General features: G+C 38.0%; 1 protein-coding gene across 8 annotated transcripts in view; it reads left to right on the top strand.

Annotated features, from left to right (window-relative positions):
• The first annotated feature begins 2,205 nt into the window (after positions 1-2,205).
• Positions 2,206-15,146, top strand: part of LOC128688365 (zinc finger protein PLAGL1) — an 85,073-nt gene continuing 72,132 nt past the window's right edge. For 5 of the 8 annotated variants that reach the window (XM_070086677.1, XM_070086680.1, XM_070086683.1 and 2 more), the window contains exons 1-2: positions 2,207-2,274; positions 14,511-14,539. The gene's annotated coding sequence lies outside the window, so the exon portion shown is untranslated. Of the gene's footprint in view, positions 2,275-14,510; positions 14,540-15,146 lie in introns of all 8 variants that reach the window. The other 3 variants (XM_070086678.1, XM_070086676.1, XM_070086679.1) reach the window with 3 other exon arrangements.

Here is a 15,146-nt window from a genome sequence, read left to right as displayed (position 1 = left end):
TGTTCTTTCTCACTCCCTTGCTCGAAAGCTCAACTGCCTACGGTGGCTTCCCGCTCTCTTTTTCTTGATCACTTCCACTCCCATTCTCATGCCACCGCTGTGTACACAGATGGCTCTAAGTCTTCAGACGGCGTTGGATTCGCAGCAGTGTTTCCGGACAGCGTCGTGCGGGGGCATTTACTATCTTCAGCTAGCATTTTTACTGCTGAACTGTATGCCATTCTTGCAGCACTTATTCGTATCGCATCTATGCCTGTGTCATCATTTGTAGTAGTCTCAGACTCCCTTAGTGCTCTACAGGGTATACGAAAATTTGATACATCTCATCCCCTAGTTCTCCGTATCCAACTTTGGCTACGCCGTATCTCTACCAAACATAAAGATATTTTTTTTGTTGGGTCCCTGGTCATGTCGACGTACAGGGCAATGAACAGGCAGACACTGCTGCGCGGTCAGCAGTACATGACCTACCAATTTCCTATCAAGGTGTTCCATTTCTGGACTATTTTGCTGCAATAGCTACCCACCTTCGCACCCGTTGGCAGCAATGTTGGTCAACTCTGCTCGGTAACAAACTTCATTCTATTAAACCGAGCATAGGTTACTGGCCGCCTTCTTGTCATCAGTGCCGAGGTTGGGAGACCACTCTCTCCCGCCTTCGCATTGGCCACACTCGTCTTACTCATGGGTATCTCATGGAGAGGCACCCTGTTCCTCTCTGTGAGCAGTGTCAAGTTCCAGTATCGATTAGCCACATTCTGTTAGACTGCCCTCTCTATCAACGAGCACGCAGAATTTACCTCCAACGTCGTCTTCGTTCTACTACTCTCTCTTTACCTTCCCTTCTTGCTGATGGACCCTCCTTTAATCCTGACTCTCTCATTGACTTCTTGACAACGACTGATTTACTCCACAAACTCTGATGATACTTTTCGCACTCCCCTCAACCCTTTCTAGTTCAGTCTCTTGCTGCCCTTTACCCTTTCACCATCCACTACCCCGCTGTCATCCGTAACCTATTACTCATCCATCTCCCTTTTGCCACCTGATGCTCTCACTTCCTTCCTGCCCTGCAGCGCTGTATAGTCCTTGTGGCTTAGCGCTTCTTTTTGATTATAATAATAATAATCAAAGCTTTTCATGTTGCAATGCTGTATAATCCTCCGGGTTTAGCGCTTCCCCCTTGATTATAATAATAATAATCATGTTGCAATCAACACATCATCAGGAGCTTGCAGCTTTGGGGAGAGGGGTTGGGTTAAATTATGGGGAATCAAATACAAAATGGGAGTTGACACAGTTACTTTTTGCTGATGATACTGTGCTTTTGAGGATTCTAAAGAAAAGTTTCAAAGGTTAGTGGACGAGTTTGGGAGGGTGTGTAAAGGTAGAAAGCTGAAAGTGAATATAGATAAGAGTAAGGTGATGAGGGTATCAAACAATTTAGATAAAGAAAAATTGGATACAACATTAGAGGGAGGGAGTATGGAAGAAGTGAATGTTTTCAGATGTTTAGGAGTTGACTTGGCAGAGGATGGTTTTATGAAGGATGTTACGGGTGTTGCCCATAACATACATCCATACTGTATTTAATGTCACACCTTAATATTTCTGGGTAATCCTAGATTAAACCTATATAATGTACTTTTAATATTCCCCCAAAATTACAATAAAAGAAAATAAAACTATATTCAGCTTATTCTTTTTAATCTGTAATGATTACAAACACCTGCAGCTTTAGTTTACGTAATATCACTTATAATGTATAAGAACTTTTATTTCCTTGTATAGGTGTATACATGTATGAATATATTGCAATTTCACTAACCCTGCAGTGCTTTCTGCAGACAAAAATTCCACAATGTGTAGAGGTGGTACGCTTGTTTACAAACATTTAAAGGGACCGCTCATGAATGGCGGCTTGCGCTCGTGTAGTAAAATTGACCAATCACATCAATGGCTTAGTGTGACGTCACGTAGTAGTATGACGTCACCAGCAAGCGTAGCTCGGCCAATATTCCAGTGCTTTACACTATTGTCTCTTAAAAGTAACCTCAACAATATGCCTTAATTTCCAAGCATAGAAAAATTGTACGTGATAAATATTTGTTTGTGCTCTAATTATAGAGAAATAATGTATTTTTCAATATTGATGTTTCTAGGGTAATAATTCCTCGAGAAGTAAAGACGAAGTAACCTACATTTTCCCGCGTTTTTGTTCCCATAATTCCCTAATCAAAACATGTCTGCCACATGGGCCAAATCAAGACCTTGGTAAGTACGATTTACCCTCTAAATACTGCTGTCGTATCTTCTAGGCTATGTTAAATATGTTCACAGTTAAAGTTAAGGTGATCTTACAGCGAGATTTACAAGTAATGAGGCATGTCTCCTTAAGGTATGTTAGAGTTCGAAGAGTAAACAAGGAATTTCACGTCACGTGGTACGTGTTCTGTAGATTTTATGCGCAGTTCCTTGTATGTAGTGTAATGTAAAGACCGTGCATTATATATACGCACTGTTGTTCCCATAGCAGTTTATACTTTTCGTTTCGGTATATAAAATTAGATCAGTGTCTTAATTTCCTGACTGGACAGCTAGTGTTATCGCAATATAAGTCTATTAGTAAGAAACTGGGTCAGTCATGATTGTGAACATTATCACAGAATAAATTAAAAGTATAATAATTATAATATAAATTACTATATAAATTTCTGAATTTAGGCTAAAGTTTTAGTTGAGGGATGCCAAGATTGTGTTATTGTGCTAGAATTAATAACCAGCTTTTATTTCAACATATTTGATTTCAATTTTAAGATAATCATAATTTATTTCAACATTAGGGAAGAAGGCAGTTTACACATAAGGCTTATTTATGTTAATTAGGGGTTTCTAACAACACTATTAGGAACTAAATTGCTGCTACAATACTTCCATTGAGTTTAGCTGGTGCTCTTGTTTAGTTAAGCTAGTAGAGGGTATTTTACTTCATATACAGTATTTGTATTTTACTGTGAATAATTTATAAGTATTGTAGATACTTCATGCTGGGGTGGCATTTTATATTGGCAACTTCTTAAGATTTCCCTACAATTTCTTTAAAGTATTAATGCTCATTCAGAATGCCCATTGAGTGGAAGTGATCTCACTGATGTTCCCAAGTCATTGATTGATCAGGAAAAAACTCCTATAGTTTCCTATAGGCAATAAGTTCTCTATATAAATTTAGTAAAACTATCAACAAGCACTAACCAAACCTAGCCTAATCTTTTTTACTTTAACCTAAACCTAAATTGTGTTGTTGGGTAAATTGTATTTATATTTATTATTTTTTTATCAAGTTGCTGAACCATTTACCTGAATAACTAACTGATTTTAGTGATATGAAAAGTTGGTGTCTTCATCTGACTCTTCCTCATTTTGCATATCCAATCCGAACACATGATATCAGTCTTAACATCATATCATTTTATAAATATAATTAATATATATTTATTCTTCCTGTAATTTGTATTTCATGTCAACTAAATAAGCTGTACAAAAAAAAGACATATGATGACTTAACCTAGAATATCTCAACAATTCACTCTGTGTAACACTGATGAATGTGTTGAATTCATCAACTGGTCAGTATTGTTTATCATCAGTTATATGGTACTTGCCGTAGAGCATATTCTGATAATTTAACAAAAAATAAGGAACAAAGGGGATCTTAGTTAAATCCATATGCAAAAAGTATTTTGGGTAAATTTAGACTAGTAAGTATAATGCATTATGCTTACTCTTAAGTTTGCTTGAAGTGCTGCACATATGGTACTGTGGGCTTTCAGATTATCATAGTTTACTCTATTTAGATACTGTAATCTTTATAAACTAATTTACTATTGTAATTATTCTCTACTAGACTTATCAAAGCCATGTAGCATTACCTAATAGAATATTCAATTCTCTTGTACTCACTGTAACTGTAACTTATCTAATGCCCATATGAACTATTATTGCCTTCCTAATCTGAAGTTAATTTTTAAGTTTGACCGAAATGCTCTGCATACAAAGGGGCTTTTGGCATGTACACTGAACTGTTATATTCCTCTGTACAACCGTGTATCAAGTCAAAATAAACTTTATTCTTATTCTTATAAGATTCTGTTCAGATTTTTAACCTGGAGGGTTAGCCACCCAGGATAACCCAGTAAAGTCCGTGCATCATCAGGGACTATCGGTCTTATTTCCAATGAGGTCCTTTAATCTCCTCCCCACTGTGTGACCCATAACAGTTTACTAACACTCCAGGTACCTACTTATTGTTAGGCAAACAGAGACATGTATTTATTTATTTATTTTATTTATGTCTTTGCAAATAGTACATTGAGATTTTGAATTTACAATAATGGGTTGCAATGCAAAGAGAGCCTCTGTTATACTTAGGCATTATGGGCCGACTTAACATTATTGGCTTACAGACTACTTAACACTAAGAATTATGTCATAGCTGTACAGTAGGAAATATGCCCAACTTTTCATCCATGCCAGGGAGCAATCCCAGATTCCTCAGCTTGTAAGCTTAGGGCACTCATCAACTGAGCCATGGGCACTCGCTTGTGTATATGTAATACAGTAGTGGACCCTCGACTAACGCTATTAATCCGTTCCTGAGAGCTCATCGTTAGTCAAAATAATCGTTAGTCAAGTTAATTTTCCCCTTAAGAAATAATGGAAATCAAATTAATCTGTGCAAGACACCCAAAAGTATTGAAAATTTTTTTTTTTAACACATGAAATATTAATTTTAATACACACAAACTGAAGAAGACATGCACAGTTACATGACACTTACCTTTATTGAAGATCTGGTGATGATTGATGGGATGGGAAGAGGGGAGTGTGTTGATGGTCTTGGTGTTTAGAAGGGGAATCCCATTCCATTAGGACTTGAAGTGGCAAGTCCTTTTTTGGGGTTACTTCCCTTCTTCTTTTAATGCCACTAGGACCAGCTTGAGAGTCACTGGACCTCTGTCGCACAACATATCTGCCCATAGAGGCCTGTACCTCCCGTTCCTTTATGACATTCCTAAAGTGTTTCACAACATTGTCAGTGTCACCATTAAACACTTGTTCAGGTTTCAGTCCTTCACTGTCTATGTACTCCTTGAATTCCTGCACATATTTTTCAGCTGCTTTTTGGTCCAAACTGGCAGCCTCACCATGCCTTATCACACTATGTATGCCACTATGATTCTTAAATCTCTCAAACCAACCTTTGCTGGCCTTAAATTCACTCACATCACCACTAGTTGCTGGCATTTTTCTAATTAAATCGTCATGCAACTTCCTAGCCTTTTCACATATGATCGCTTGAGAGATGTTATCTCCTGCTATCTGTTTTTCGTTTATCCATACCAATAACAGTCTCTCAACATCTTCTATCACTTGCGATCTCAGTTTCGAAAACATAGTTGCACCTTTGGCAAGAACAGCTTCCTTGATTGCCGTTTTCTTGGCCACAATAGTAGCGATGGTTGATTGGGGTTTTGTGTACAGCCTGGCCAGCTCGGAGACATGTACTCCACTTTCATACTTAGCAATGATCTCTTTCTTCATATCCTTAGTAATTCTCACCCTTTTTGCTGTAGGGTTGGCACTAGAAGCTTTCTTTGGGCCCATGGTGACTTATTTTGCAGGTGCAATCACTAAAAAGGCTGTGATAATATGAAATGTTCCGATTGTATGCTTGGAAGCGACCGCGGTGGCTGGCTGGCTTGTAAACACTGGCCAGAAGTGGACGCGTCTCAGACGGAACGAATAGTGTTGGTCGAGTTTTTTAGCGCTAATCGAGGCAAAATTTTTGCGATAAAATGTATCGCTAGTCAGATTTATCGTTAATCGATGCCATCGCTGGTTGAGGGTCCACTGTATTTTGAAAATAAATTTTGATTCAGTTTAATTGATTATTTATTAATGTTTCTGGGATCATTGTCCCAGTTGTCCAGTCTTAGACTGGAAAATAAAGTGTATACCAAATGTAAATGGGAGACTACATGATTTAGCTGCTATTTATCAACAAATCACTTGAAGAACACAAATTTCCAGACTGGCTCAAAAGAGCCAAGATGTGACCCATTCACAAAGTTGGTGATTGAATTGTTAACAGTTATAGATTAATATCTAATCTATTAGTAGTACTATTAAAAATATTGAGAAAGTCATCCACAGCCTGGTCTCAGACCAGGTCTTAATCAAGTATATTAATGTCCTTGCTTTTTGCCATGTTGGATTCAAACTCCAGAATATTCTAATCATGTTATTCAAAAATGTTAATATATGCAGCAATTGAAAGAAACGAGCATTATATTGGCTTTTTTTATTGATCTGTGTAAAGTATTTGTTACAGTTGATCACAATACAGTAATTTGTAAACTTAATTACAGTACTACAGACTCAGGGCTCACGTACAGCTACTTCAGATCCTACTTAACAGAGAACAGCATGTATTCAGAAAAGACATTTCCTCATTTACCCAACAAATTAAATTGGGTGGCCTTAGAGTCCTCTGGGTCCTCTTCTCTTCCTCCTCTATATCAATGACTTATTGATTGCCACCTAGCATCTTAAGGCTGTATTCTTTGCTGATGACACAGCCTATATCTTATGACTCATGAAATTGTAATAACATGGTTGCAAACAAACCACGATACAGGTGGGGCTTGAACTCATGGCAAGTGAGTAATTTTACGACTCACTTGCCGTGAGTTCGAGCCCCACCTGTACCATGGTTTATACCTTATGCTTCACCCCCCTTCCCCACCGACTTTAAATACTATACTATAGTTAATGATCTGAAAAGATCTACATCTGATTGATGATAAATAAACTCTGAAACTTACCCTTAATATAGAAAAAAAAATTTATTGTATATTACCTATGAGAATCAACCTTGTCCACAGTTAGACATCAAAATCAATGGATCCAAAGTAAAGAAATATGATGAGGTTAAGTTTCTAGGTCAGCCCATAGATAATACATTAATACATTACATGTATATCCAACTCTTTTAAAAAGGTATAAAAAACTGTAGTTATATTCATTAAAATTTGCTATTATATTGCCCAGTCTGTACTACTAACACTGTCTTTCATTAACCTGTGCTGATGGAATTTGTGCTTTGGAGTTTTACCTCATCTATTCACCTTAAACCAGTTATTACATGAACCGAAGCTATCATGTGTTAAGCAACACAATGTGCCCTTATTTGAATCTCCAAAGCTACTAATTATTGATGCCATACATAGTATTACATTTTACCCTACATCTTTAAAATAATACTAAAGAATAAAGATTTTATTTCTTTGCAAAGGTTACAGTGTGTAATTACAATTTTGATTTGTTAAGTACAAAGAAAGTCACTATCATGCTGGGGCATTTCGGGCAGACTAATCCTAGTACAGTGGACCCCCGGTTAACGATATTTTTTCACTCCAGAAGTATGTTCAGGTGCCAGTACTGACCGAATTTGTTCCCATAAGAAATATTGTGAAGTAGATTAGTCCATTTCAGACCCCCAAACATACACGTACAAACGCACTTACATAAATACACTTACATAATTGGTCGCATTCGGAGGTAATCGTTATGCGGGGGTCCACTGTACACATAATAACTACTAAAGTCTAGACACGATAAGAGTGGTTAACTATTTAATAAATCTTTATATTATTTTAATACTAATGCAAGGTAGTCAAGGTGGAGCTTTATAAGAATAATAATTTTGAAGTTGCACATAATAAAAGCAGTATTAAAATTAATGGTTCAAACAGTAATATTTTATGGATTGGTAGATGTTTTTATTGACTAAAGGTCATATAATATAATATTTGGGAGAGTTGCTTCAAACTGATTAGAAGTTGTTTTGATTGGTTTGGTTAATATTGAGAGATGAGATGATTTTTTAAGCATAGCCCTAAATTTGTATGTAGTCAGGGGATCCTTTACAGGTTTAGGTCCCCTCAAGGGAGGTTCCTTGATGCTGGTGAGGGGCTCTTGATCTAGGGAATTGGATCTGTGCTCCGGTTACCTGAATTGAGCCTGAATACCTTCCATCCCTCCCATGTGTGCTGTATAATCCTATGGGTTTAGCACTCCCCCATGATTATAAATGATTATAATAATATCTGTTCAGGTAGTGAATTTCAGATCTTTGGGCCCTTTATGTGCATTGCATTTTTGCATGGTGTGAGACTGACACGAGGGATGTTGTCGAGTGCCTTGTGCCTTGTATTGTGACTTGTGTGTTCTGTTGTACCCATCAAGAAGATTAAGTGGAGGGTTTACATTGGAGTTTACTATGCACTGTAATGCTGACACTGACCTAAGACACTTAACTTCCTGGAAAACTGTAACAGAGTTGACAGGCATCACACTCAAAAAAAATTGTAAGTTATAATGAATTTAAACAAAAACTTAAAAGCTTTGTGTGCTTATGTATTTCCTTGGGTCCACTGAGAAAATCATAGGTATGAGAAGCAGTGAAGGTTAGGATTAATACCTAAAGAAATTGCCAAGAGATCTTCTGTTACACTCACAAAGCTCATAAAGAAATAAAAACAGTATACAGTGGACCCCCGGTTAACGATTTTAATCCGTGCAAGAGGGCTCATCGTTATGCGAAATAATCGTTATGCGAATGAATTTTCCCCATAAGAAATAATGGAAATAAAATTAATCCGTGCAAGACGCCCAAAAGTATGAAAAAAAATTTTTTTTACCACATGAAATGTTAATTTTAATACACACAAACTGAAAAAGGCATGCACAATTAAATGACACTTACTTTTATTGAAGATATGGTGATGATTGATGGGATGGGAGGAGGGGAGAGAGAGTGTTAGTGTTTAGAAGGGGAATCCCCTTCCATTAGGACTTGAGGTAGTAAGTCCTTTTCTGGGGTTACTTCCCTTCTTCTTTTAATGCCACTAGGGCCAGCTTCAGAGTCACTGGACTTCTTTCGCACAAGATATCTGTCCATAGTGGCCTGTACCTCTCGTTCCTTTATGACTTGCCTAAAGTGTTTCACAACATTGTCAGTGTAATAATCACCAGCACGGCTTGCAATAGCTGTGTGAGGGTGATTTTCATCCATGAAGGTTTGCACTTCAAGCCACTTAGCACAGATTTCCTTTATCTTTGTAGTAGGCAACTTCTTCAATTTCTCTCTCCCCTCCTCTGAACCAGTTTCCTCAGGTCTGGCCTCTTGCTCTTGAAGTTGATCTATCAGCTCATCAGTGGTTAGTTCTTCATTGTCCTCCTCCACCAACTCTTCCACATCCTCCCCACTAACCTCCAACCCCAAGGACTTTCCCAATGCCACAATGGATTCCTCAACTGGCACAGGATTCTCAGGGTTAGCCTCAAACCCTTCAAAATCCCTTTTGTCTACACATTCTGGCCACAGTTTCTTCCAAGCAGAGTTCAAGGTCCTCTTAGTCACTTCCTCCCAAGCCTTACCTATAAGGTTTACACAATTGAGGATATTAAAGTGATCTCTCCAAAACTCTCTTAGAGTCAGTTGAGTTTCTGAGGTCATTACAAAGCACCTTTCAAACAGAGCTTTTGTGTACAGTTTCTTGAAGTTGGAAATAACCTGCTGGTCCATGGGCTGCAGGAGAGGAGTGGTATTAGGAGGCAAAAACTTCACCTTAATGAAGCTCATGTCCCCATAAAGTCGCTCTGCCACGTCTGTAGGATGACCAGGGGCATTGTCTAACACCAGGAGGCACTTAAGTTCTAATTTCTTTTCAGTTAGGTAATTTTTCACATTGGGGGCAAATGCATGGTGTAACCAGTTATAGAAAAATTCCCTAGTGACCCATGCCTTACTGTTTGCCCTCCACAGCACACACAAATTATCCTTGAGGACATTCTTTTGCCTGAACGCTCTGGGAGTTTCAGAGTGATACACTAATAAAGGCTTCACTTTGCAATCACCAGTAGCATTGGCACACATCAACAAAGTAAGCCTGTCTTTCATAGGCTTATGTCCTGGGAGTGCCTTTTCCTCCTGAGTAATGTAGGTCCTGCTTGGCATTTTCTTCCAGAACAGGCCTGTTTCATCACAATTAAACACTTGTTCAGGTTTCAGTCCTTCAGTTTCTATGTACTCCTTGAATTCCTGCACATATTTTTCAGCCGCTTTGTGGTCCGAACTGGCAGCCTCACCATGCCTTATCACACTATGGATGCCACTACGCTTCTTAAATCTCTCAAACCAACCTTTGCTGGCCTTAAATTCACTCACATCATCACTAGTTGCAGGCATTTTTTTAATTAAATCCTCATGCAACTTCCTAGCCTTTTCACATATGATCGCTTGAGAGATGCTATCTCCTGCTATCTGTTTTTCATTTATCCACACCAATAAGAGTCTCTCAACATCTTCCATCACTTGCGATCTTTGTTTCGAAAACACAGTTGAACCTTTGGCAAGAACAGCTTCCTTGATTGTCTTTCTGGTGCCCACAATAGTAGCGATGGTTGATTGGGGTTTCTTGTACAGCTTGACTAGGTCGGCTATACGCACTCCACTTTCATACTTATCAATTATCTCTTTCTTCATCTCTATAGTAATTCTTACCCTTTGAGGTGTAGGGTTGGCACTAGAAGCTTTCTTGGGGCCCATGGTCACTTATTAAGTTTCCAGAAACAGCACCGAAAATACTGTAATAATACGAAATATTCCGAGTGTATGCTTGGATGTTACCGCTGAGGCTGGCTGGTAAACAATGGGACGGGGCGGCACATGTGAGGCTGGCTGAGGGCACATTGGACGCGTCTCGGACGAAAATCGGTAAGCGGGTTTTTAATCGGTATGCGCGGCAAAAATTTTGCGATAAAAGTAATCGTTATGCGGAAAAATCGCTATGTGATGCCATCGTTATGCGGGGGTCCACTGTATTATACTGTACTAACAGATTCATTGTTATTAAAGGAGAAATAAAAAAGACCTTGAAAACACTTTCTCAAATACTGGGCACTAGTAAGTTCACCAGATCCAAAGAAATACGCCTAATTAAACCTAATGAGCCTTTTCCCCCTCTTGCAAGCCTTGAGAGACCACAAATTAATGAAATGATTTCAACTGTTGGAACAAATCTAGTCAACAAAATCCTGATATCCCCTGCTCAAGTTAGCTGTACCTTTCCCTAACTACTTCAGTTGTGGTTACCTTTATAATTATGTTGCTGCAAAATGAAGCTGGAAACAAAGCACATACCCCACTAATATCCAAGAAAGCTTTTCATGTGTTGTTGCAGCTTTGTTCAGTAAATAAGTTAAAGCCAAAACTTCCCCAGCATACCTAACTAGGAAGAGTTGTACCACTCTGCAGAAATAGTGACCCAACAGTAAGTTTATTCAGGTATACACAAATACAGTTATATAGATTATCATACATAATTACAGACCAGGAGGGCCCCGCTTATATGGTAGGCTAGGTTCCAGGCTACTGCTGTAAAGTGAAAATTGCCAGAGAGTTGATAGTGTAAACATGCCTGATAACATGTTTACACTATCATATGATAAATTAGACACATGTGCAACTCTTGGGTATCTTTATTGAGGAAACGTTTCGCCACACAGTGGTTTCATCAGTCCATACGTAGGAGAAACTTGAAGAACAGGAGAAGAATGAGGTAATCAGTCCCTCAACCTTGAGTCGATGTGTTCAGTCCATCAATCTTGAATAGAATACGGCATATCAGCGGAGAAGCAGCTTATAAACCGTATGGCAGGAGAGGTGCAGCAGTCATAGGTCATGTCACATTTGTTCAATGTGGAAGTAGGTCGTGCCCAAGAATTAGGCAAGCGAAGAATTCCTAAGTATTAAGATCCCAAGAAGTTGCAGTGCCTGACAGATTTGTAGATGAATGGTTCAGAGAACCGACATGTTGATAAATTAGACACATGTGCAACTCTTGGGTATCTTTATTGAGGAAACGTTTCGCCACACAGTGGCTTCATCAGTCCATACGTAGGAGAAACTTGAAGAACAGGAGAAGAATGAGGTAATCAGTCCCTCAACCTTGAGTCGATGTATTCAGTCCATCAATCTTGAATAGATTGATGGACTGAACACATCGACTCAAGGTTGAGGGACTGATTACCTCATTCTTCTCCTATTCTTCAAGTTTCTCCTACGTATGGACTGATGAAACCACTGTGTGGCGAAACGTTTCCTCAATAAAGATACCCAAGAGTTGCACATGTGTCTAATTTATCAACATGTCGGTTCTCTGAACCATTCATCTACAAACACTATCATATATTAAGTTATTAATAGAATTAGGCATAAAAAACAATAAAGTAAAAAGCATATTCAATACACTCATTACTTACCTTAAAATATTTGTAATCTTAGTGTAGGTGGAGAGGTGACTAGTATTTATTGTAGTAAGTTAGGAGGTGTGGTAGCTGAGCAGGCTACCACACCTCACAATTATGTTTATTTATTTTATTATGATTGTATATACTATTTTGTTTATATGATATGCAGCATGTTTCTTATATAATTTTGAAAAAATGTCGTAGATGGATTGATGAAAATGTCTGACACTGTAATGTACAATATTTAAAGTGCCCCCAGAATAATTATGTATTTGTATTATTATTGCATCAACACTAGTGAGACATTCTTAGTGGTTTTAATGTACCTGCACACCGGCATAGTGTGTAAGTTTATTTAGGTACAAGTACATACAAGTACAATTGTCAGAGTATATGTATACAAAATATGCAATAACTTTAAAACATGTAAAGTAAAAAGACACAAGTGCAACTAATGTGACATTTTATGGTGGCAATGTTTCACTCTCCAGGAGCTTTATCAAGCCGTTTCCAGACATAATAGAGAGATGTGGAGCTCATGGAGAATGTGAACAAACAAATGGCATTCAGACACTGTAATATGAATCAGGAGCCGTGTAAATGAATTTTTGGGTATACATAATTTGAAATGTCCTTATTAGCGAATTGCCATAAACCGGGGCCTTCCTGTATATGTACAGTGGACCCCCGGTTTACGATATTATTTCATTCTCTTCTAAAAAAAGTATGTTCAGGTGCCAGTACTGACCGAATTTGTTCCCATAAGGAATATTGTGAATTAGATTAGTCCATTTCAGACCCCCAAACATGCACATACAAGTGCACTTACATAAATACACTTACATAATTGGTTGCATTGGGAGCTGATCGTAAACCGGGGGTCCACTGTATAAGTAAATTTATGCCTTCATAATTGAACAGTATCCTTAAGCCATGTCAGTTTGGCTTCTTGAAAATAGTGAATAGCCAGTGGGCCTCTTTATTACTTATTAAAAGCTTTTGGTACAGTAGATGACAATATTCTGCTGCTCAAATTAGAACATTATGGAATAAGAGGATATGCTCTCTCACACATTGATTGTTACTCAAAGGACACATCAACATATGACCATTAATGACTATTTTTCAGCAACCCTGTTAGTCATTATAGGAGTTCCTGGGCTCTGTGATATTCCTTATCTACATGAATGACCTTCCTCATGCTTCACAGGAACTTAAACTGATTCTAATTGCAGATGACACAACTTTTGTCACTTCAAATGCTGATCCGACTGCACTCAGCAACCCTGTAAACACCGAACTTGCAGAAATGTCCACTTGGATCACAACTAACAAACCACTCTAAATATTGAGAAAATCTATATAATGTTTGGGAAAAACTCTTAAAATGTTCATCTGAACACAAAGATTAACAATGCACCAGTTTTGGAATACATTTGGACAGTCATCTAAAATTCATAACACATCCAGAACATTTTTAAAAGGAAATTCCAAAACAGTGGGTATTCTCGCAGAAATACCCTATTATGTTCCTCAAGCATCCCTGCTCACTGTGTACTACTCTGTAATCTATCCATACTTCACCTATGGTTGTACATATGGTATCTGAGCATGGGGATCAGCAACAGCTAATTACCTTTAATCAGTTGTTACTCAGTAAAAAATCAGCTCTCAGAATTATCGCTCAAAATACATAGTCACACTTTCTGCTGTGCATTTTGTATCTACAAGGCATTTATGACTACACTACATACAGTATTTACTGTTGTCTGTTCATTAAATATGATTTGAAGTAGGTGTATGTTAGCCATTAGAGTCCATAGTGATTATACATAGCAGAAATTCAGTCTTCTTTGAGGAAGGAAGAGTTGGCTAATTGCAAGAGGGAGTGAAATTCATCCATTTACTCGTGATAGCTTCCAACATGGCCAGGTAACACTGCACCTTGTCCTCCTCTGATATGCAGTAATGCACCACGTATGTGATCACATCCTACGTGTATCACCACATCTGGCTGATTTAAAAACACCAGAATTAATAATGGGCATCAGTGGCATTATTGAAAAGTAGTATTTTGTATTAGGATGATGATTACCATAGTAAAGCTGTATACTTACATTTTTATTTTTTTGCAGGCATGACTCTCACACATCTGCCCAAGGAGGTTAGTTTAATGGTTTTGATGTACTGTATATTATTATATGGCATTATAACCCATCGGGTTTAATATACTGTAGTCTTTCATTTATAGGAAGGGCATTCGTATATTGATAGTTTTGTTTAGTCACATGGTGATGGTGTGGGTGTGAATGTGTTTTCCCATAATACATTTTTATTATTTCTTTTAATTTAATTTAACCTGGTGTAAAAGAAGTTCATATTTTGAACCTTATTAGACAGAAATATTTGATAATTGAAAATCTATCTTTGGAATATGCAACATTGGATTTGCATTGCTGCTGTTCTCCATCTTGCTGAGTAAAATAATATGCCACTGCCAGACATAAGATGAAAACTATTAATTTAAATTGTATTAGCCCAATTTTTTCCAAGTCATGTAAGTAGGATTGAGCAGCCTAATACCTGGAGTATACCTGGAGAGGGATTTCAGGGGTCAGTGCACCCATGGCCCAGTCTGTGACCAGGCCTTGTGGTGGATCACGGCCTGATCAACCAGGCTGTTACTGCTGGTCACATGTAAACCAACGTACGAACCACAGCCCAACTGATCAGGTACTAACTTTAGGTGCCTGTCCAGTGCCTTCTTAAAA

Source organism: Cherax quadricarinatus, chromosome 19 (genome assembly GCF_038502225.1).
Source record: "Cherax quadricarinatus isolate ZL_2023a chromosome 19, ASM3850222v1, whole genome shotgun sequence".
Lineage (NCBI taxonomy): Eukaryota > Metazoa > Arthropoda > Malacostraca > Decapoda > Parastacidae > Cherax > Cherax quadricarinatus.
Note: the sequence above shows the minus strand (reverse complement) of the source record. Positions and strands in the feature narration are given on the sequence as shown.